We start from the raw sequence: 25,341 nt of genomic DNA on the forward strand, positions 1-25,341 counted from the left end.
GAAGGTTTTTGTGTATTGTAAAATAATTTTCAGCGTCATGCCTATGGTATTTTTCATGCCCTGACCTAAAATTCCTAATGTGAAAAGAATTCAGTATTGATTGCAGGAATCCATTTCTAGTAGGTAGGCCTTGTTGACAATTGCTATCATTTATTTTTCTGACTCGTTTTATAGTCCAAGGGGTAAACTATCCCTTATAATTTCAACCATTACTTTTTTCCATGCAACATTTTTTGTTGGTCTATAATTTTCTTTGGTTTTCTTTTAGCCACTCACCTGACCCACAGTATTATTCCCCTTTCCCTTTTCTTTTTGCCTTCAGCATTGTGTCCATGTAGCAATTCAGCCCTTGGTGGTTAGTCAGATTCCATGGGCAATTTCCTCAATGTTTTCATTGTTTACATGAAAGCATCCAAATGTATAGCAAATAGACCAGCTGGAAACCTCCCCACAGACAGACGTATCCAAACAGGAAATTTCTTGATTTGTTGTGGTGGGTCAGTCTGGTTGTGCTACTAGAAGAACAGCCCACACCCATATGCAGTGTTGCTCCTGAATGGAAGGCTTGCAAGAGCATCCACACGGACTGGGCCTCAGCCAACTTTTGCCCCAGCACATACAGTGAGACAGAAAGATGTGACAGCGACAGTGTTTTGGAATGCTGTTTGTAGCATGCTGTTCTTTGGCAAACTTCTTCAGAATGTAGGAACAGATTTCTCCTAATTTTCCGAAGACACATTGTTTATTTTAGAATCAGCTTTTAAAAATGTCTATAGATTTAAAGGCAATTGATAGATTTAAGATGAAGCTCAGTATTGTGGGGGTTTTTCTTAAGGTTTAATGCAAAATGTTGCAGCAGTGACTCATGCTTGAAAAACGAAAAACACCTGATCTAAAAAAATTTTTTTCAGGATGTGTAAAAGGTAACATCAATAATGGGAAAAATACAGTTATCCTTGGCTCTAAGTATAGAGATGTGATGTACATTTATCAACGAAAGTAAGCTGCTTAAAATTGGTAACCAATTTATTTGGATGCATTTCGTGAGTGGTTTCTGAATGTGAATAATATATTTTCATGAGTATGCATTTATATCATAGGATATACTAACATCCTGTTTAAACAATTATAATATTTATACTTTTTCTTTAGAAGCTAATTTGATAGAGGCTCATCACACATGTACATGCAATAAATATATTTGCTATAAATGATTATAATAGATAACTCATAAATTTCTTAAGTCACAGCAGCATGCCATAATAAAAGGTAATGACATTAGGAAATCACTATCTTAGTTTCAGTTTTTTTTAAATATCCCTGTGTTTCTTTACTGCCATAGTCTTCGAAACAAAATAAAGTAATTGTAAGAAAGAACATGACCAAAATACTCTAACGAAAAGAATTCTCAAGGGGCAATGAGGTGAAAAATATGTGTTTAGAGACTCTACTTATAAACACCTTGATCAAGGCAAATGACGGTGGAAATCTAACGCTATCTAAGAAAATACCAGCTAAGGAAAACATTATCAGAGGGTTACTGATCCAAAGGGTTTTGGTTTTTTTTTTGTTTTTGTTTGTGTTTTTTAAACTCTAGAATGGTCACACTAACTTCAAGCTGTTATTTGACACGCACAATATGTACCATTAAATGTCCAGTCTAAACTGGAAACAGGGACTGATACAGATTTGGCAATTAACACAAGAAATACACAATTACGCAATCACCAGCTTGGAGAGTTTAGAAACAACTTCTTCTCCCTGTCCACAAACTATGGGAAAGAGAAATCCTAGAGGTTATGTCTCCAAATCCCAACACAGGCTCTAGTGGGAAATCTGTGTTGCTTCATTCCAAGCAACCTCAAATTTTCAGTGCTACTCAGTCCTCGAAAGATATTTGGAAATCACAAACAAGGCTATACTAAAGCTACCAGCACAACTATGTTTATTGCAGAATTATTTACTATAGCTAAGATATGGAATCAACCCAAATGCTTCGCAGTAGATGAATGGATCAAGAAAATGTGATATATATACATATATATGTATATATATACATATATATATATATATATATATATATATATATATATATATATATGATGGAATTCTATGCCTCCATCAGAAAAAATGACATTGCCACATTTGTTAGGAAATGGAAAGACTTGGAAAAAAACTATATTAAGTGAAGTAAGCCAGGCCCAAAGAAACATAGGCCTCATGGTTTCCCTTATTTGCAATAACTAGTATATCTGGGACGAGGAGAAAAGGTCAAAAGGTATGTACATATGACCAAATAAGATGAAGTTAAGCGAAATGAACCCCAAGATAGGGACACAAGTGGTTTTTTCCTTTCTTGCTATTGTTTCTAACGTTTATAAGATACCATGTGATTTTTTTTTGTTGCTTTGTATGTCCCTCCCCCATGTTTTCACTGTATTTGATGTTGTTATAATTTGGGGAGAGAAGGGGAAAAAACAAAATGTTTAAATAAAGATACAGGTTGACTCATTGTAACAATGAGATGTATAAGACACTATGTTGAAAAATGGATTTTACAATTTGGGGGGGGTAGCTGTGGAGGTGGAGGTGGGAGGGAAGGGATGGTAGGGGTAAAACAAAGGAGGAGGCAACAATGCTTGATAAGAAATGTACTCATTACCTTGCTCATGTAACTCTAACCCTTCTGGACAGTATTTTCACAATAAAAAAACGTATTTAAAACAAAGAAAGATATTTAGAAGACAGAAGAGTGAATATAAAACTTTGAGATCCTTTTTTTGTGAAAGACATTGCACTGAATTCTAGAGATAATCTTTTTGAAATTTATGTATTTTTTTCAAGTATGAACACCTAGTGTTAGAATGACTTGGATACATCCTGTGAAAGATGGATGTTATAATAGTTATGCAAGTATGGGTGGTCCTAGATTCCCAATATCTTAATAGCTTATAGTCATGAGATTATATTACTTAAGCTACATGGCCACCAAATGGTATTGCATGTTCCTTGAATTTTTTCTTGAGAATCAGGCTGACAGGGCAAACTCTACCTACATCATTGCTGTGATGAAGGGGAAAAGACACACAAGCTATAGACTGACTTTTGGAAGTCTCTGTTCAAAGGAGACATTAATCACATCTCACATGCTACTGGATAAAGATAGTCTCATGCCACACAGTGAATATCAAAAAGTCATAGGAGGAAATGCAATTCTTGCTCCTATCAAGAGAAAGTCTTTGTGGACCAAAATAATGTTGACCATTTGGTTTGGGCAACAAATATTGCAGGAGTAGGGAAGTAAAATCACCTGATAACATGGATTTAAATAGTAGACGTTGGATTAATTGATACTTGTATGGGTCAAGTAAAATGACTACAAATTGCAGGCCTGTGGTTCTCCTCTAATAAAGTTGGGAGAGATGCCCAAGTTTCATGCTACCTATAAGTAGGCAAATGCTACTTAGTGTTAAGTATAGGGAGACAACAGGGTAAACCATTTCCTTACTTGTAAATACAGGAACTCTCTTCATTTCCAGCTCAGCTGTAGGAAATAATGGTTTTACTTATACTTAAAATAATCCTGCATATACACTGCTTGAAGTAGATTTCAATGTACTTATTTAAACTTTGACTTTTTCCTTGTAATTTTCAAATGAATTTGGTTTAGATTTTTTTTTTTGGTCAAGGTGATGTACAGAGGGATTACAGTTGCATAAGGAAGGTAACAAGTACATTTCTTGTCAAACTCGTTAACCCTTCCCTCATTTTTCTCCTACTTTCCCTCCTCCAGACTCCCCAAGTTGTATCGATGATTTCCAACATATTGTCTTGTGTATATCGCTGTTATATTCATTCCCCCCTTGTCCTTTGTCTCACCATTCTGTTGTTCCCCTTCCCTTCCCTACTTCAAATAAACATATATACAATACCAGGGAACCAAAATCAAATACAGTGACAACAGGGGATAATACCATAGGGGGAAACATACAAAAGAAACAAAAAATCATGTAGTACATTAAAAAACAACAACAAAAAAACCCTCTTGTGTCCATATCTTGGAGTTCATTCGTTTAGCATCATCTCGTATGGTCATATTGAGCTATTGGGCTATTGAGCTATTGAGCTATTCTGCTCATCTGCTAAGACTATCATAGACATGAACTAATTATTGCAAATAAGGGAAATCATGGGACCTATGTTTCTTTGGGTCTGGCTTACTTCAATTAATATGATTTTTTCCAAGTCTTTCCATTTTCTTACTATACATAGAGCTCCCCTATGACCCAGAAATCCCACTTCTGGGCATTTACCCAAATGGTCACAAACAAGGCCATACTAAAGCTACCAGCACAACTATGTTTATTGCAGCATTATTCACCATAGCTAAGATATGGAACCAACCCCTAAGTAGATGAATGAATCAAGAAAATGTGACATATATATAATATATTATATATATATATATATATATATATATTCTATGCTTCCATAAGAAAGAATGACATCATCCCATTTGTAAGGAAATGGCTGCGAAATTTTGAATCCTCTCCTTAGTAAAGTCTTTTTGGTAGTCCTAAAGACCTGGGCTTTTATGGGAGCTTGAAACTTCTCCCTGATCTTTTTATTTTGAGGGGGAAATTTTTCACTGCAAACATGTTTTTATGGAGCATGGAGAAAAAGATACATTTTAAAAATTTTACTCCCAGAAAATATTGTCGACTATTTTTATTGCAAATCCTTAGAAATGCATGCAGGTAAATTACGAAATGTAAGCAGAAAATTCTACCACTGCTAGTGAAAACCACAAATCCTATAAATAGGCAACAAAGATCTTGTTGCCCTAAACATTTTGCATCTCTAAGCAATAATCCACATTGTCATTAGAGACACCAAAGCAAACTCTGGCATAAAGAAGCTGGAGCTAATCTCAAGAGTTTCAGATAGGGTAACTTCAATTTCTTTGACAAAGGTCACAATCTTGAAGGGACAAAATGCTCACTTTAGGGGTTTGGATGATTTGTTCGTTACTGCTAAGGAAAGCAGTGGAAATATGACAACTTAATTGTCCTATTTGTGAAGAGTTGTTTTGGTCTTGTATTTTTAGGTTTAAAGAAATAAGTATGAGTGCCTTTAGAGAAGCTATTAATTACAGTGTTTAAACTCAAGAGTTCCTGTTTGTGAGAAGTTTCCTCAGTGTATTTTCATTTGTGGTGGATATGAAATGATTCATTTATGTTGTCTCTTCTCCCTCCTTCTGGGTCTTCTCTTGCAAAATGGCACTATACCATTAGCATGCAGCAAAATGTCTAAGCAATAGTCCCATTCTGTATGTATGTATGTATGTACACCCCCCCCATACATGTATATATGTTAATATTCATGTCTAGGATTGACTACAATTCAAACCTAGTTATTTTTATCAATTGTCACAAAACAAAAAGGATATTTCAACAGTGTTATTCACTTCTCAAGTAGGAAACCAATTTTTAGACAAACCTATACTATTCCCTCTCCAGAGTATCAATCCCTAAAGCAGCAGGTGAGACTGCGTTTTATTAAATGGTTCATTCTAATTCAGAATCTAGGGTGGTCTTAGTTATGGATGGACTGTGTTGCCATCACAAGAAAACCATTTAACCTATCTTCACTTCCAGACTACCTCTGTGTACCTGCTGTCTGACTTCAAACCATGAAATGAAATATTTATGCTTTAAAACCAGATTTCCCAAAGATGCTGTTTTCTGACAGTGGTTGCTACTTCATTAAAGAAAGAAAAAGACAAATAAGCATAGCTCTGACCACCACTGCTTTCATGGTAGGCCATCTCTACATGACGCAGAAGGCAAGACCAAAATGAAGCATCCAGTGTTCTGGACTTTTGGAATGTTTAACCAGAGATGGAGAAAACTCTAACAATTTCACATAAATCATCCTGAGCATGTCTTTTGAGAATATGCCTTAAATTATTACATTTAATTAGAACACTGTTAGTTTGATAGATATTTATATGCATTATCCTTAACTAAATCAGTTATAAACATTCTGGAAATAAGACTGAAATTCTCTCAGACATAAAAATAGGAACACTCTTTAGAAATCATGTTGAGAAAAGAAATAAAGAAACAACTGTTTACCTGACTTTGCAGGTGTGTGATAAAATTATCTCAGTGGCCAGCTTCTGTGTATACCTACCTAGATGAAGGCTAACAGATAAACATGAATCTCTCCCCAGCCGCCCCCCACCCAACCCTACCCCGTGGCTTCTGTTCATCATTCCATTCTTGGTCATCCTTTATCTTCTCTCTTTGAAGCACAGGAATTAATATTTGAAACCTGTGGCTGATTTATTCTCCATATGTCATGCCATTTATTGTTTTTTAATTACCAGGGAAAATGTGTTCAATACAGAAACTTGTAAGACAGAAAGAAAAAAAATTAAAAAAACACATAAATCATCTGTCATATCACCATCCAAAATAGCTGATGGTAACATATGGTTTGCCCTTCTACTATTTATTGCTGTCGATTCCTCATCTCTCTCTCTGGGCCCCCTTATCTTTGCTATCTGAATATGCTCTTCTTAAGTGATAGCCTCCAATCGTACTTAGAATCTGTCCTCCTTTTTAAAACTCTAACATATAACCCTGCAATGACTTCTTACTTTATTTGGGGAGGGGGGAAACCTTCAAAGTCCTTTTGGTATTCTTACTGTTTCTTTTAAAAATCTCCTCTCTTATAAACTATAATTTCCCTTTCTTCTCTTTTATTTGTTTTCTATTGCTGATATCAATTACCCCTGATTTGGCGACAGAAAGCAACCCAACTTTTTTCACTTTAAGTTTTGTAAGTAAAAAAATAAAAAACAAAGCAGGTCTCACTGGGTTAAAAATCAGTGTTTTCAGGCTGCATTCTTTCTGGAGGCCTGAGGAAAAAATATACTTCCTTCTCTTAAGGAATCATATGCCTTCTTTGGACCCTACAAAGTTAGGAACAAAGCTGGGCACTGGTGGTTCACGCTTGTAATACTAGCTACTCAGGAGACTGAGATCTGAGGATCGTGGTTCAAAATCAGCCGGGCAGGAAAGTCCGTGAGACTCTTATCTCTAATTAACCACCAGAAAAACTGAAGTGGTGCTGTAGCTCAAGTGATAGAGCGCTCACCTTGAGGTGAAGAGCCGAGGGACAGTGCCCAGGCCCAGAGTTCAAGCCCTACAACCATCAAAAAAAAAAAAAAAAAAAGGAATATCAGACTGTTCCACTCTGTCATGTGGCTATTTCTTTTTCTCTCTCCACTTAATTTTTTCTTGTGTTTACATTGGGTCCAGCCAAATAAGCGAGACTATATAATAATAATAATAATAATTATTATTATTATAATAATTATTATTTTAATGTGTGCCAGTCCTAGGGCTTGAGTTCAGGTTCTGGTCACTGTTCCTGAGCCTTTTTGCTCAAGGCTATTGCTCTACCACTTGAGCCTCAGAACCACTTTTAGTTTATTATTTTTTTAATGATTACTAATTGGAGACAAGAGTCTCACAGACTTTCCTGCCTGGTGTGGCTTCGAACTTTGATACTCAGATCTCAGCTTTCTGAGTTTCTGTGATTGCAGGTGTGAGCTATCATAGCACCAGCTTAATCTTTTCTACTTTAAAGTTAACCAACTAGCAACTTTAATTCTACATGCAACCTTTATTCTACCTTGCTGTGTGTGTGTGTATATATATGTATGTGTGTGTGTATATATATGCACATACTCATTGTTTCTGAAAATTAAGGCTTCTAGAAGGAGAACCCATATTCTAATTACCATAATTCCATTCATTCCATAGGCGTCAAAGACAGCCCGGAAGTGCTCCAGCTACACAGTGCCAGACCCTGTGCTGGCTCAGAATAGTCACTGTGATGTGAAGATGACTATATTTGCCCTCATCAATAATATGAGGCTTTCAAACCATTACAATGTGGTAAATGGGAAAGTATTAAAGAGGAGAAGGTTTTCAGGATGAAGCACAAATTTATTCAACCAGATTCTTTTAAGGAATAATAAAAAATACTTCTTGCATTGCCTATAATCAGCGTGCGATTTGTCAGATATAGATTTTTTTAAAATTTTCTTTAAAAGGTCTTCAGAAACAGTTATCAACTATGAAACCATTATTCATTATTCAAGTATTATTGAATATCTTATAAGGGGAAACTTCAATATCTACCCTTCCCTTATAGTCTGTTATGCATCCCCAAGAGGCATGGTGGCCATTTTCATTCTTGAGAAGGGCTATCTAGGAAGTTACTATTCACTACTATGTGGTAGAATGTCACCTCATAATAAAATCTCAGAAACTAAAGATAACACAGACAAAACATCTTGAACGTAAGACCATATGGAAATATTTGAAAAAAAGCATGGCAAGTTATGATATAGGATACTTGATTATTATATTACCATATCAACCTCTTCTGAGATAGGTAGCAGAATATATAGTTATACTTGTATGATTACTGAAAGACATCTAGCAAAAAATAAAAAAAAATATTTTTGGCCTAGTATCCAAAGGTCTTCAATATTTTCAGTCCTTATGTGATATTAGTATTTCCTAAAATAACTTAAAACTTTGCTTCATTTTAGATCTCATTGGCATTTCCAATATTAGTGCATCAGCATTTCAGAAAATGTTAGTACAGGGGCTGGGAAGGTGGCTCAGTGGTAGAGTGCTTGCCTTGCATGCATGAGGCCCTGGGTTCAATTCCTCAGCACCACATAAGCAAAAAGAAAAAAGCCAGAAGTGGCACTGTGGCTCAAGTCGTAGAGCGCTACCCTTGAGCTGAAGACCTGAGGGACAGCACCCAGGCCCAGAGTTCAGGCCCCACGACTAGATGATCCCCCCCCAAAAAAAAAGAAAAAAAAGGAAAATGTTAGTACATTTCTGTCATTTCATTTATTTTGCTTCTCATCTTCAAACTGGCTTTTCTTAAATGGTCTATGAAATGGTTTGCCTATTGACATATACAAATGCACTCACAATCACCCAAGTTGTCCCTTATTTTATGTATAAAAGGTGTATGTGTGAATAATCACTTATTTTATTAGTAATCAATCATTATAAGCTTACTTGATACACAATTATTCAACAAACCTATTGTGCACCGTCAGACAAATCTTGTCATTGCAATATCTCTACATTTCCTTCCAGCAGTAGACCATTTTGTGCTGTTATTTTTTTGACACTTGCTTTTCTTGATTTTATTACTAAGCATATAAACTTTCATAAAGATATTTAGAAAGCAGTTTTAACAAATACATTATTTTAAATAATGTTTCTTCTGTGGCTTCACTCTTTTTCAGTTTCCTGATTTTTTTATTTCCTTTTTTTTATTTTTAAAGATTTTTATTGTCTTTAAGCAGCTGTACAAAGGCGTTGCCATTTAACAATATTCTAGAACTTCTTTTTTTTATTTTATTTTTTTTTGTGAACACATTGTACAGAGGGGTTACAATTACATGGGCAGGATAATGCGTACATTTCTTATCAAGCATTGCAGCCTCCTCCTTTGTTTACCCTTTACATCCCTTCCCAGCCTCCCCCCACCCCCCCCATCCAATCCTCCCCGCCTCCCCCACCCCACCCCCCACACCAACATTGTAAAGCTCGTTTTCGACATGTCAACTTGTACTTCTCATTGTTCCAACAGGTCCACCTGTATCCTTAAACGACTTGTTTTTCCCCATCTCTTCTACAAGTTATACTGACATCAAATATAGTGAAAGCAGGGGTTATACTGTGGGGGAGGGACATACAAAGCAACAAAGAGATAATCTTATAAATGAGTTAGAAACAAATGCATGAAAGAAAAAAAACATTAAAATACATATCTAAGGGTTCATTTTCCTAAAGAGAAACTTCTTTGAAGAAGAAAGAAGGATGGCCAATAGACACATGAAGAAATGCTCAACATCCCTAGCCATAAAAGAAATGCAAATCAAAACAACATTGAGATACCACCTCACTCCAGATAGAATGGCAAAAATCAAGAACTCTAACAACAACAGATGCTGGAGGGGATGTGGACAGAAGGGAACCTTACTGCATTGTTGGTGGGAATGTAAACTTGTTCAACCACTTTGGAAAGCAGTATGGAGGTTCCTCAAAAGTCTTCACATAGAGCTCCCCTATGACCCAGCAATTCTACTTTTGGGCATTTACCCAAATGTTTACAAACAAGACCACATTAAAGCTACCAGCACAACTATGTTTATTGCAGCATTGTTTACCATAGCTAAGATATGGAACCAGCCCAGATGCCCCTCAGTAGATGAATGGATCAAGAAAATGTGGTATATATACACAATGGAATTCTATGCCTCCATCAGAAAGAATGACATTGCCCCATTTGTTAGGAAATGGAAAAACTTGGAAAAAATTATATTAAGTGAAGTAAGCCAGGCCCAAAGAAACATAGGTCCCATGGTTTCCCTTATTTGCAATATCTAGTATATGTATGAGTCAAGCGGAAAAGGTCAGATAATGTGATGTTAGGAAAATGCTTAGTCTTATTTCTATTATCAGAAATGAACTTTAAGGAACCTTATTTCAACTAGAGCAAGTGGCTGTCAAATTTAATGACTCACTCCACACAGAAATTCATTAGACGTTGGTTTATCAGTCAAAGATGACATTTGTTTGAAGCCAGATGGGTTTTCTTGAGGAAATCATTTTACTAGATGCAGATTTGATTGGGTTTTAGCTTTCCTTTACTATTAGGCATCAGTTGCATATGGCATACACAGCCTGTAATGTATTTGTATATATTTGTCATGATTCTAATCACAGAGGTTTTAAAAATAAAGGATTGCACTTTTCTGTAGTTTATCTATTTGTGATATTTCACATTTTATTTGTTTTAACACATGTACCATTTTGTAAATATATTTCTAAAGTCTAAAAATCATAAGGTTTAAATCAAACGTTAAACATTAACAGCAAAGTAAAAATATCTCTTTTGACTAGAATATGTAGCAATGAGAGGATAAAGTTAGTCAAGCATAACTTTGTTTCGGTCTCTTTATTTCCTTTTATCTTTCATGTTTTATATTTCCTATGTACATACACACACATGTGCACACGTACGTGCACTCACGCGTGCGTGTACACACACACACACAAACCCTCCTTGAGGTTATAAATAGCTAGTTAAGATAGTAAAAAAAAAAAAAATGGCTGGTCCATGTGGCTGAAGATAGAGATCTGGAAAAGGAGGCTACTTTTGCCCTCTTAGTTATCAGGTATGCTAGATGAGATGTTTAATATGGCATACTGTTCTTGTTAGGCTCACGGATTAGAGACTTCCATATTCTCTCAAAAAGGAGGTTTTAGAATGTCTCTTTTCTTCATTAGGACCCCAGTAGTAATATTTTAGCATTCGGAAATAACAGACTCAGGTAGTTTCTCACAAAGATTGCAGTGCTGCTATTCTCTCCATCTTTATAATATAATTTATCAGTGAATAAACAAAGTAAAGGCAAAAGCAAGAAAAGACAAATTTCTTGAATAATTTACTTGCTAAATTTGCTATTTGAATTTTTATTCACTTTCCCTCCTAATTTGATTATATACAGCCTCTACTCTTTTTTCTTCTTCTTCTTTTTTTTTTAACCACTGTTTCTTTCTAATGAACTGACCATTACATTTCCAAAGTTCTGAAATGGCCAACAGACCAAGAAAGACATTCTTTAGGCTCCTGCTTGAAACCAAAACAGCTTCACCAAACTGCTGGCTTTGATTCAGGGCCAATACTCTTCTTTCTTATCTTCATTTATTTCTTGCCTATTTGATGTTTCCTTGCTGGGATTAAACTTTACTTCATCCAGCTGCACCATACTGTATTCAAGCTGAAATACACCTAGGGAATCAGGGTGGCATTCTGTTACCTAATATGCATCAAAGTCAGTCATCCACAAGAGGATTAGAAATTCCAAAGGTCAACTGTCACTTACAGTACAGCCCTTGCTCTAGATAAACGCAGTCATTTCTTTAGCTATGACATCTTTAGATGGTGCCTCGTTTTCCTACAATGAAGGTAGCCTAGTGCTCACTGATTAATTTTCAGGCATTTTGCTTCTAAATGTTCCTTTTACCATCATGAAAGCACTCAAGGATTGAAAATTTTATCAACTAATAGAGGAAGAGAGTAAACATCTACATATAATTTAAAGTTTTAATAAAATGCTAGATTCAAAAATAGGCTTTTTAATAACTGTTTTGTCCAGTTATTTATACTACCTTCACAGTTTGCTGTCTAGAGGGAACACACACACACACAAAGACACACACATATACACATACACACATTCATTTAAAGTAAACAAGACTTCACACACATATGTAAAAAAATCAACTTGTAATTCTTTACCTTAAAAGTAAATTTTATGTGTTATGTGTATGATTCAAGTTAAAATGATAACTTTTCCATTGAATTTTCTTCTTATTTTTAGTTTTTGAGGCTGTCATTGCTCTAATTTAGTATGATTATATCCAGTTCATGTAAGACAGCTTATTTTTATATTGCAACATTTTATAGATTTTTTTATTGCACCATTAAGAGCATTTTGATTTCTGCAATATTCCCAGATTTTTCTGTCATAATACACAGCATTCTACAGCGTACTTTGTGCTAAGCCTCATAGCATTCGCTTACATCTAGTTTTCTGCTTCAGAACGCCAGGTAATAAGATGAGCTTCAGAAAAAAAGAAATTGCTGGTTTGGTGTTTCACATTACAGCCCAAACAGATTGTTTTTTTTTTTTTTTCAGTTGCTAGCCAATGTTTCACTCATATTTCCCCTGGTAGGTAAGCATTGCCAATTTAATGTCCAGTAGTGAGCTTACAGCTTGTAAATGTCATTTGAGTTTTCAGTTTTTAAACTAAAAAATAAGATGTGTCCTTCAATAGTCTGTGAATTTTAATGGAAATTTTATGGAATTCTTCAGCTATTCAATAAAGTAGAAAATGTGTCTGTTCATGCATGTAGGCCTATGTTAAGCCTAATGGAAATTATTTAGCCATATATATTATGAACGTGGTCTAATTTGGGCATATAGAACAGTTGCAATAGTGACAGATTTCAATTTTGGAGTTTATTTTATGGAGATTATTAATGTACTATCTATGACTTTTCACTTACTCATAAAACCATTTTAGTGTCTATCTTAATTTTATTCTTTGGTGCTAGTCTTAGGGCTTGAACTTAGGGCCTAGGCACAGTCCTTGAGCTTTTTTTGGCCCAAGGATAGCACTCTACCACTTGAGTTATAGCTCCACTTACAGCTTTAAAAAATTTCTTCTGTAGTTTTGTGGAGATAAGAATTTCATAGGCTTTCCTACTAGGTCTGGCTTCAAATTGAGCTCCTCAGATCTCAACTTCTCCAGTATCTAGGGTTACAGGCATGAGGCACGGCACATGGCTTCTATCTCTATTTTTAATGATACTAATAGAGATCTGATCTCTGTAATTACTTCTAAAATGGACATGAAAGACAAGAAGACAGTCATTATTAAAAGGTTCTACAATAGTACATAGCTTGTCTAGTTCCTAACGAAACACATCACTAAAGTGCCACCCTTTTGTCTTTGTTTTTATAGAATGTTATATTTAAACAAATGGATCACATTGGTTTGTGTGAAGAAAACAAAGTGAAACCAGATGAACATGTAAGGAAAATGAGAGGATAGATGAAACTTAGAACAATCAAATCAGCCAAAACTTAAATGTTTAAGATTAAACTCATCACTACTTCATGTGAAATATTAAGTCATATTGTCTTGTTTTCCTTTTATTTCAACATAAGATCTTTAACGTTTGTTTTGTTTTGTGGGGCACATCTGATTAATATGGTATCCTCATCAACTTTGTAAGAGTTTAGCAGAGTTTTGAACAACTTTTTTAATTTGACCATAGGTATCAACAAAATACATGCTTGCTTGGCACTAGTGTCTTACTCTTGTAATCCTAGATATTCAGGAGGCTGAGATCTTCGGATCACAATTCAAAGCCAGCCCATACAAGTGTGAGACTTTTACTTTCAATTAACCACTAAAAAACCAGAAGTGGAGCCATGGCTTAAGTGATAGAAAGCTAGCCTTGAGTAAAATAAATCATGGAGACAGTGTCCAGATCCATTTCAAGCCCCAAGACTGGCATATACACAAAATAATAATAATAGTGATACAAGTAAAAACCCAAACCAAAACAAAAAGCCCCAAACCAACCAAACAAAAGACACATGCTTCATACAACATTAACCATTTCAGTAAATGGCTGTTCCATGTTCAAATTTGGGCTCCCACAAATCCATACAAGTCTTTCTCAAGATGCTTGGATAGCCCATTTGGTGAAGCACTGATATAAAATACTTACTGGCCACTTTGATTCTTGACCTAAGAACTAGGCCAGCCATGACCTTTCTTTTAAGAAACATCATGGTTCATATTGGGAACCACATCATTTTTGTACATTACTCTTCAATGTACAGATTTTAGAAGTATATGTAAAATTTAGATGCTTATTCTCATTTTTTTTTTAAACTGTAACCTTGATGTTTATAAAGATTCACATATATGAATCCTTGGGACATTCACAGATTGTTTTTAGCCACCCTTCCCATCCTTAGGCATTTTTTTCCCACAAATTTTCACTGGTTAAATTTTCATTATGTTGGTTAGTATTCACTGGTTACTATTTTGATTGAACCCAGCTCAATCCCGAGAAAAGAAGACCTAAAATACATGTTTCCAAATGTTTACAGTGCACAGGAAAGAAAGTAATGAAAGACTTGCACGGGTAAGTAGTTAGTAAGGAGCTAACTGCACTATGATTGCATGCTGTTTTGTCTTAATAAATACATTCCCTCACCCTACCAGACACTGGAAGTATGCTTCTCTAGTGCCCTAGTTCATTTTCCTGATCAGATTTCCACTGAGTGCTTTGCAGTTTTTAAACTTTTCTAATATCTACAACAAGATTTGATGTCACTAGTATATGACTTCCCTTATTGCTAGTACTTCTTCATTTAAGGCAATCAGTTACTTTAGTATAACAACTAATTTAATTGTCTTTTCATCCTTCTTTCTGCTTGAATTTGCCACATCATGTTGGCATACTACTATGGGATGTAAACAAACAACTGAAGGACGTGCAAAATTTTGTGTGTATAGTAGAATCTGCTAGCTAATATGTTTCACGTTTTCAAATTACATTTCTTTCTCATTTCCAAAACAGAAAAGACTTTTAACAGTATGGAAAATGCTTATGGTCATTTAGCATATTCAGACTTCAATTAATTAGTCTTCCATAGAAAATGATATGGCATTACAAGTTTCATCCAAGACATTTAATTCAAGTTTTAACATATTTCTAATGTGTGACTGGGCATATTAATTGAAGAGAGTTCGATAATAGTAAAGGTTAAAGACTAGAGGATGTTCTAAATGAAAGATGAGTGACTGGTTGCTACGCAAGCATATGGGAGAGAAGAACTAGAATACTTAGGATTAAAGAGATATACTCATTTATATGTGAAAATAAAACACAACTTTTTACCATATACAGCATTAATCATTAATTAACGATAATGAACTATAGAAACAGTTAACATATAGTATCGGTAATTTAGTTGATAAAAGTAATATTAGCGCATTTAAAGCAAGTAATTTGTTTTACTTTTCTATAGAGCTTTTGTCTAAATAATTTACCTAGTTTTTTCTGTTTTTTTTTTAAACTTTTAATATTGACTTAATTTTGTATGAGGTCTTTTGTTTTCTTCCAGTCAAATATTCCCCTGTTGAATTATGTGGGTGTTTATTTCATTTCAGTTCATATTTATCAATGAAATTGTCTAAAGAATCTAATATCAGACTTTAAGGTAAAAACAAATACTTTTGTAATAAAAAAGTTTGAACTTTTTGGATATTGTAAAAGTAATACAAACTTATTTTAGAAGTTCTGAAAAAATTAATGCTAAAAATCTCGTTTTAAAGATCATCAGTTTTCACTATTATATGTTTTAGAGATTGTCTATCTTATCTTTATATCTATTTAACTACATGCCCATATTAAAAATACAATAATAGTCACACTCTGTTCATAACTGTAATCCTTGCTACTCAGGAGGCTGAGTTCTGAGGATTGTGGTTCAAAGCCAGCTCAGGGAGCAAAGTCTGTGAGACTCTTATCTCCAATTAACCACCCAAAGTAGCTAGAAATTGCACTGTGGCTCCAGTGGTAGAGCATTAGCTTTGAGGAAACAAAGCTCAGAGACATTGCCTGGGCCCTAAATTCAAGAACAAGACTGGCACAAAAATGTAAATAAAATAGAATAATAATGTGAAACCATTAATTTCATAACAAACTTTCTTCTTATAATTCTATATCACATTCTCAACTACTATTAAATATTTTCAGTCAATGATTGTGTGTGTATGGTGGAGAGAGGAGGGAGGTACTTGAGGTGCTGGAATTGAGGCCACTACTGTGCTAGTGAGCTATGTCCTTAGCCTTTAACTCATGAATTATAATATCTATGCCGTGATCAATACAACAATATTCCTCAGATTTAAGCACTTACAAAACTACAAACTTCAAACTATATTTTAAAAGTGATCAGCTAAGCCTAAAAGTAAATGTGAAAGTGACAGATGACAGTCAGGACATGAAAGAGGAACAGGCATTAAACACTGGTGAGAGGCTTCAGAGAAGAAAGCCCTTGGGAACTATACTGGAATTGTATGAGATCTTGTTTCTAGAATAAGCTAGACACATAGGACATTGTCTTCTCAGTGACATTTTTTTTTCTGTTCCACAAGTAGAGGTATAACAGTTTCATGCTCTTTTGTTCTATGATTTGAGAAAAATGGTCCAAGTTTCTTCAGCTTTGAAGGTGGCAAAATATTAGTTCCTTTCCAAGACTGTGGCTAGGATTAAATGACATAATTTGTTAGAGGCAAAGCCCTCTCTGTCTTATTCACCAAGTATCTGCAGGGGTTAGCACAGAGCAGATCTTGAATTCCATGTTTCAAATGGATTTGAAGAAAATATCACTCAGATTAATTACTGATTCTAGGCAAAAAGTGAAAACCAAAGGACCTTTTTGGCAAGATAAAAGGAAATCTAATTTTCTGTAGCCAAAAAGCAAGAAGAGTTATGAGACCACGCTCAGAACTTATATAGCCTTAGTTACAAAAGCAACAGAATTTAGTGAAATCTAGTTTCCGGTTCAATTTTATAATCCTGAGAGTTGTCTAGAGAGTTGCAGTTGAGAATCTGAAACTTCTAAATTCTTTCTGGGCCCCTTCTTGTTCAGGTTGTCTTTTCATTACTTCACTTGAAAATCAGACACATATTGAGGGTCAAACACCAACACACCGGAAATAGAATGCACAAATTCTCTTGGAATGCTAAAAGGGGAGTGGCCCTGTCACTGGAAGAACTTAAAGAACTGCAAGAGCTGGAGAGTTCACATGGCATGGGTTCTTAGGGCTCCCGAAGAAGACTCAAAAGATATACATTTGCATAAAGTAGATAATTGATATGGACACACTCTAGATGCTTGGAAAGATTTATGAACCCAGACTAAGTGACATAGAAAATCCAGAACTGCCACAGAAGATGAAGAGGAAGCAATCCAAGATTTCTTAAGTTATTATTGGGTAATTGGCATATACTTCACATTGATTTCTTTCTTTTTTGTGTGTGTGGGGGGGTCCACCGTGGGGCCCGAACTCTGGGCCTGGGCGCTGTCCCTCAGCTCTTCAGCTCAAGGCTAGCGCTCTACCACTTGAGCCACAGCACCACTTCCGGCTTTTTTTTTTCTTTTTGCTTATGTGGTGCTGAGAAATTGAATCTAGGGCCTCAGGCATGCAAGGCAAGCGCTCTACCACTGAGCCACCTTCCCAGCCCTTCACATTGCTTTCTTGTTCTGCATTTAAGTCAGTTAATGACACCCCCTTACTCACAGCATTTAAAGTAAGCAGGCTTGACAGGAAATGTACTCACTGCCTTACTCATATATACTCTGTACAGCATCTTTACAATAAAATAAAATTTAAAAATAAAGCAGGGTTAGTGGTCTCTAGTATATTTCCAATTATGACAACAGTTAAGTACCTATGAAATATGGATAAATTGTGGTATATGACTGTAGACAACGCTACACCTCACCAAACAGCAGTACCCATTACAGGTACAATTGCAGTGTATGATGTGTTTATTTTCTGGAGCAAATTAATATAGGCTTCCTTGTGAAGCATAAAGGAATATGTTTATTTCTATCTATTTTGGAAAGGAGAGTCAGAATGAGTTTATATTCATGGACAACAGGCCCTAGTGTAAACATAGAGGCTTAAGTGGGATTCCACTAACTCCTTTACAGGGTACTGGGACTGGTCTGCAGTCACATTGATCCATTATGTCAGCTGCTCTTGAAATGCAAACCTTCAGACTGGTGAGATAAGAACAATTTTCCTACCTCGTTTTGACATTTGCACTGTTGAAGCAAAAGCAATGCTGGGTAAAACTTCTCTCTTCCTCTCAGGAAACAAGCAGCACTGAAACTGTACCAGTAATTAACGCATTTTTCACTGCCAACAATTTCAGGGTTTTTTTTTTTAAGCCTTAAAATATTATTGGTAAAGAAATACAAATTTTCTTAAATCTTTATTCCTGAGTACATCTTTTTAATATTCTTTGTGCTGAAATGAGAAATAGGAATAAAACACTTTTGATACATACTGAATCATCATACCTATTCAAAGAAAAATGGTGCATGGTGCACGGCAGTAATCCCAGTTATAGCACAACACAGTAAAATGTTAGCAAGGTCACATCTCATAAATAAGCAGGGAGGTGAGCACTGGGGCTCATAGTTGTAATTCTATTTACATGTGGTTTGAAGTCAGCCTGGGCAAAAAAAAAAACTCATGAGTTTCTACTTCCAATCACCAGAAAAATGCCAGACTAAGGGCACAGTTCTAATATAAGAATAACAGTCATGAGCAAGCAAGCCAAATGGGCAAGTCCAAGGCCCTGAGTTCAAGCCCCGGAATTTGCAAACACAAACCAACCTGGGAATAGGGCCCATGACTGTAATCCAGCTATGCTGGAGGCATTGCTAGGATGACTGTGGTCAGCTAACTGACCAAAATCCTTTCTGAAAAGTAACTAAAGCAATGTCTGGAGGTATGGCTAGAGTGGTAAAGCACTTGCCCAGTACTCAAAAGGCCACAGTATGTCTCATCCGTTTATCCATCCATCTGTCTGTTCTGTCTATCCATCTATCCATCCATCCATCCATCCATCCATCCATCCATTCATCCACCGATACATCCTTGTGATGTATTTTTTTCACGCAGTATTTTTTTTGAAACTTTGAAGAGCTATAGAGATTAAGACTATAGTTATTAAGAGTTAGCTATTTGGTAGATTTAACAATTGTTTGCAGAAATACTTTCATTTTTAAACTAAAAATTAGGAATTTCAAAATTTTATATTTACCATCAAGCACTTGAACTTAACAAGTGCCATTTTTACAGTATAATTAGCTCTGTTGATATTTAAAAATCTTACACAGAGAACTGATATTTTTCTTACTAATTAATTCATGATGTTATAAAATCATGGGTAGTTAAGAAACCCATTCATAGTATGACATACATGTAGATTTTTATGTTATAGTACAAAAATTCATTGTCCTGTTTTCATCTTCCAGTTTCAACTCACCTTAAAAGTATTAATTGCTCACTTTTGATATAGGCCCAAAATGATGTCTATCGTATTTTAAAAGTCTTAGTTTTCAGTCTTTTCCAATTATGCATATGTACAGTGGCATATACTTCATATACTTCAACTAAAACGATGTAGTATGATAGGTTTTATGGCAAAGTAAATACCAGCAATAGGATGTATCTTCTAAGCTAGACATTAAGAAGATAGAAAAAAATTAGCATAGTGCTATTTTTCTTGCTAACTTTTGTTCTGTTTTGGAAAATACTGTCATTTAAATATGCATTTTGTACATTAGCATGTAGTACATTTATTATTACTTTTAAATACATGGTTACATTTTAATAATTTCCAAGCTCTTAATTTCTGAAGGAGTAGATTATAATACACAGAACGCATATAAACTAAAGTTCTATGGGGTCCTCAATAAATGTTAAGCTAAATGTGGGATCCTGAGACCAAAAACAACAACAAAAACAATAACACCTTGATAATAATTTGATTATTTACCTCCTTCCAGATTTGGCCTCATAATGATTATCAACAATTATGAGAAATACATTGTATGTGGACTGGAGAACTTGGGAAGGCATTGACTTTCCCAAATATAAGAGATAACTTCTATGATGATTCAGGACTGAACTTTATATTTTTTCTGGTAGTCTATAGCATGTTAGAACAGGTTCTCTTAAGGGAAAAGCTTAAGCTTTGTATGTCATACTTCCCAGCATGAAGAAGTGCAGTATTCAAAGGCTTTGGGTTTGGAAGCAGTATACTCACACTGGTCTCCTCTATCTAGTAACAGGTGACCTAGAAAGCTTGTAGCTTTGTTTCAGGCATAAATAAAATGGAAAGAGGCTCTGTAGGGCTTCAGACTAAAATGAATGCAGCCAGAGGTTTTGAGATATAAGACAGAATGTACAGTAATAGATATGTGAATGGTTGGAAAAAATGCTGTATAAACTTTATAGCAAATTCCATTAAGAGAACCATGGTGTAGACAGGAGGGGTTTGGACCAAAGTTACCACAACTGCAGCAGAAAACCAGAAGACAACTAGAATGCAGCTCTGGGCATATCAGTAGCAATGTGTAAAGATGTCACACCTGACTATGCTTTATCAAGACAATTGTGTTACCATAACTACTGAATTTTATTGGGTCCGATATATCAGTCTACTTTTCTATAATGAAGTCCTTACAGTTGGAGAACTTTATGAAAACAAAAATAAACCATAAGGTGTATTCAGCTCACAGTCTGTTGTAGTTGTTGTTATTGTTTTGTACTGGTGATTAAATAGGGGCCTTATCTTGCATTTGCCAGGAAAGTACTCTACCAATGAGCCAATCTGAGGACCTTTCATGCATTTGTTATTTCTTTAGATAAGTCTCTCTTTATTCTCAGTCTGAGCCATCATGACTATCTATTTGTACCTCCCTGAGTTGTTGGAATGATAGGTGTTTGTCACCACACCCAGACATTGGTTGAGATGAAATCTCATAAACTTTTATGCTCCAGTTGGATCCCAAGGCCATCTCCTGATCATTGCTTGCCAAGAAGGTAGGATTACAACCTTGAGTTAATATATTCTCCTAGCTCACAATTCTGAAGGATACAGGGCCTGGAGTGGATATTGGCCTAGTGCTAAAGAGAACTTAATGGTGGATGATCTTACAGTTGTGGAAATGTGTGTGAGAGAAGAAATTATACCACAGACAAGAAACCAGGAAGCCAAGAGAGATTCAGGGTCAAACTTGAGCCTTTACAACAGAACTATCATAAGAACTAATTATAACTCTTATGAAAACCAACTTTATCATTTTCAAGGGCAGTGTCACCAGTGGCCAGTAGACTTGCCATAACACTTCACTTCTTAAAGTTTTCCACCATTTCTACACTATCAGATTAACACTCATACACAAGTGGTTGGAGTATAAATTGTTTTTACCATTTTTTATCAGTACTTACCAAAGGCCAAACTTATCAATGCCTGATGACTTAGAAATTTTTATTTCTCCATGTGTACTCGAAGCTAGTCAAGAAAAGTATTCATGACATCAGACTTAATAAAAGCACACTGGAGAAACACTAGATACCAACATTATGAATGCTATGGAATATAAAAAGTAGAAAATTAAAGAGGTCAGACACAGCAAATATTGCCATGTGATTCAAGGTCTACAAATTTCAAAAATGGGTAAAATTTCTAAATGTTGATAGAATACAGGTGATTGATGGGGAGTATATGACTGCAGTCTTTTGTGGTTAGGGTAATGTTTACTTTCCTCTTCTGACAAAGTGCTTAAATGCATTATTAAGATTCACCAACTGTGCATCCATAAAATAAGCATTTTTCTGCATGCCATTCATTGTGGTGTTCAGGGATTTTTCTTTCTTTTTTATTGTGAAAATATTGTACAGAGGGGTTACAATTACATGAGCAAGGTAATGAGTACATTTCTTATCAAGCATTGTTGCCTCCTCCTTTGTTTCCCCTTCCCATTCCTTCCCATCTCCTCTCCCCCCATCGCCCCCCTCCCCATGCCAAAGTTGTAAAGTTCCGTTTCTCAACATAACGTCTTGTACATCTCATTGTTGCAGTGGGTCCACCTGTATCCCTATTTAAACAATTTGTTTTTTTCACTTCCCCTCCACAAATTATACCATCATCAAATACAGTGAAAACAAGGGGTTATATTTTTACATATGATATTCATCACGTGTGTGAGAGAAAAGGAGATAGGATGATATTCTAGATAGGGGATCAGAAAAATCCTTTTCCAAAAAATTATATTTTAATAATGATCTGTTTTTACTGACTTGAAAAAAAAAAGGAAAAGTCACATGAAAATCTGAGATAAAAATTTTCCAAGCAGAGGGAATAGCAATGCAAAGATTCTGAGATGGTATCATGTTTGGTATATTTCATAACCATCAAAAAGGCCATTTGGACAAGTAGGCTTAATGAGGGGACAAACTGTCACAAAGCTGAGTGGCTGGGTATACTTGAAACTATTAAAGAAATGACTTATGTGTACATAGACATTTCTAGTCTTAATGAAATTGTTCATTTATCTGTCCATTAAGTACTCATGACATATTATGAAATGTTTTTAATACTATCTATAGCATTAAAAATAAAACAGCTTTAGCACAAGGGTAATGAGACTGCTAAATTCAAGAGTTGAGTCAAATTTAATTTAATTTTTAAAGTTTTGTCCATCTTATACATTTCTTTTTCTTTTTCTTTTGGTTGGTTGTAGGGCTTGAACTCAGGGCCTGGGCACTGTCTCTGAGCCTCTTTGTGCTCAAGGCTAGCACTCTACCACTTGAGCCATAGCGCCACTTCTTCCTACACAATTCTTAATGAAGACAGAAACTATCAGTTAATCAAGATCATAATTAAATTGAGAAAAAAGTGTTAATAAAAGCATAATCAGTTTATAACTGTCATTTATGGGAAAAGAGTTCTATGAATATTTTATATATACACATGAATATTTTAGTATATAAAGTAAGATTTAAGACATAAGGTCATTGTCACTGGAAAGTAAACAATAGAAAATGATTTTTAAATGGTTATTTTAAACTAGAGGCTGGTGGCTCATGCCTATAATACTAGCTTCTCAGGAGGCTGAAATCTGAGGATCGTGGTTCAAAGCCAGCCCAGGCAAGAAGGTTTGTGGGGCTCTTATCTCCTATCTAGGTAACCACCAAAAAGCTAGTAGACCTGTGGCTTAAAGGGTAGAGTGCTAGACTCGAGCCAAAATGTTAAGGGACAATGCGCAGGCCCTGAATTCAAGCCCAAGGACTGGCACAGAAATGAAAAAAAGAAGGGGGTTATGCTACTTCAAATACAAAAAATTACCTGGGGTTTTCCATGAAGACAGGCAATGCCACTGGAGGTGACTGAAACATACTACAAGGTGGCAAAAAACATTAACAATGATTATGCATTCCTTGTTTTATGAGAACCTAGACATGCATAGTCTAACCCAGTGAGAGATGTTTATTTTAATTTAAAAATAGAAGCATCAACATCATCACCCATAACTGTACAGGCGAGAACAACAGAACTCACGTTCAAAGTCTTGAAATCATGCATTTTCTCTGAGAGATGCAAATGACCTGCAATCAGCCAGGGACCAGCCATTCTTCTGACCAGAAAGAGCTGCTTCAAAAGCAGACAACACTAAACTTTAAACAAAATCATACAACTCATTCTATTTTCTTCTTTTACTGCATCTATGTTAAAGTCCCACAGATCTTGTTGACAGTTGCTGTCACATCTATTTGGCACACAGTCAGTGCCAGTTTGAAGAGTTTTACAGCATGGCTAGGGCCTATTACCTGTCCCCTGTCTTCTCTTACAATTTATTTTCACCCCAGCAGGCAGAACTTCACAATGTCATTAATTTGCTAGATGACTCATACTTTCCATAGAGCCTGTTTAGGATAGAGTTCCTATAAACCGCTCTGTGCACTAGCTGTAGTGCCTTTTACCTTCTAGAGGGCACCCAAAATCTAAGAGCAACAAGTACAGCTTCCACTGGTTGCTAAAGGTAACTTGGACTCCACTGTAATACCACTGGGGAGTAGCCATGGTGATTTGTTCATATGGGTCCCAGGGAATCAGTATGATGGCCACCACACTTTTCAGATGTCAGATGTGAAACCAAAGCGAATAAAGAAAGCAAAGATGCTGTTCTAACATTCTCCCTTGATCAAAAGCAATAAATGAGTACAGAAATAATCAGTATAATAGTATCTTTCAAGCATGATAATACTAGAAAAGTTGATTATATTTGTTAGATCTCATTAAAAATTTCAAGTCTTAAGAATTCCATTAATTTAATCATAATCAGAAAAAAGAAAACTTTCCTGTAAGATGAAATATAGATTCTATTTATTTTTATTCTTCTATGGTATCAGGATTCCTGGAAGGGCTTTTGGAACCATACCTGGGGAATAACCTCTTGACCTTTGTCCTCTCATTAACAAATGTGGGCAAAATGTTGGAAGTATTTCAAATATTGAAGAGTGGAAGTTGTATATGTGTTTTTTAGTGTTATAAAGCAATAAGAAGATGGTAACTTTTGTATGTAAGTTAGTCAATTAGATGTACAAGACTGTTGAAAATGAACTTTACAACTTTGGGGCGGAGGTAGTTGTGGAGGTGGGAGGGAAGGCATGGTAGGGGAAAAACAAAGGAGGAGGCAACAATGCTGGATAGGAAATGTACTCATTACCTTGCTCATGTAACTGTAACGCCTCTGTACAGTATTTTACAATAAAAATGTACAAAAAATGATGTTTATCCCCATTTACATAGGTTATGAGACAAACTTGACAAAGTTCAGGTCAAGGGAGGTGGCCTTATTGGTTTGAAGACATATATTTTATTCTCCCTTTTCCACAAAACTCATAGTTTTAAACTTATCATTAGATATAGAACACTAATGCCTGTGTTAAAAAAAATCCATATCCTTCAATGTCCACACCAAGAAAACTTGTTTATCAGGAACTGCCAACTTAGAAAAAGAAATGTTTAGCCTGGGATGAGATG

The 25,341-nt window shown here is 35.4% G+C and overlaps 1 protein-coding gene and 1 non-coding gene across 7 annotated transcripts in view; both read right to left on the minus strand.

Annotated features, from left to right (window-relative positions):
* Dgkb (diacylglycerol kinase beta) overlaps positions 1–25,341 on the minus strand; it is a 547,855-nt gene that overhangs the window by 104,479 nt on the left and 418,035 nt on the right. The window lies entirely within an intron of this gene.
* LOC122121596 lies at positions 11,659–11,795 on the minus strand. The gene has a single exon (XR_006149974.1). It is a non-coding gene; the product is annotated as a small nucleolar RNA SNORA2/SNORA34 family (small nucleolar RNA).

Source organism: Dipodomys spectabilis, unplaced genomic scaffold (genome assembly GCF_019054845.1).
Source record: "Dipodomys spectabilis isolate Male_0828 unplaced genomic scaffold, ASM1905484v1 ptg000190l, whole genome shotgun sequence".
NCBI classification, from domain to species: domain Eukaryota; kingdom Metazoa; phylum Chordata; class Mammalia; order Rodentia; family Heteromyidae; genus Dipodomys; species Dipodomys spectabilis.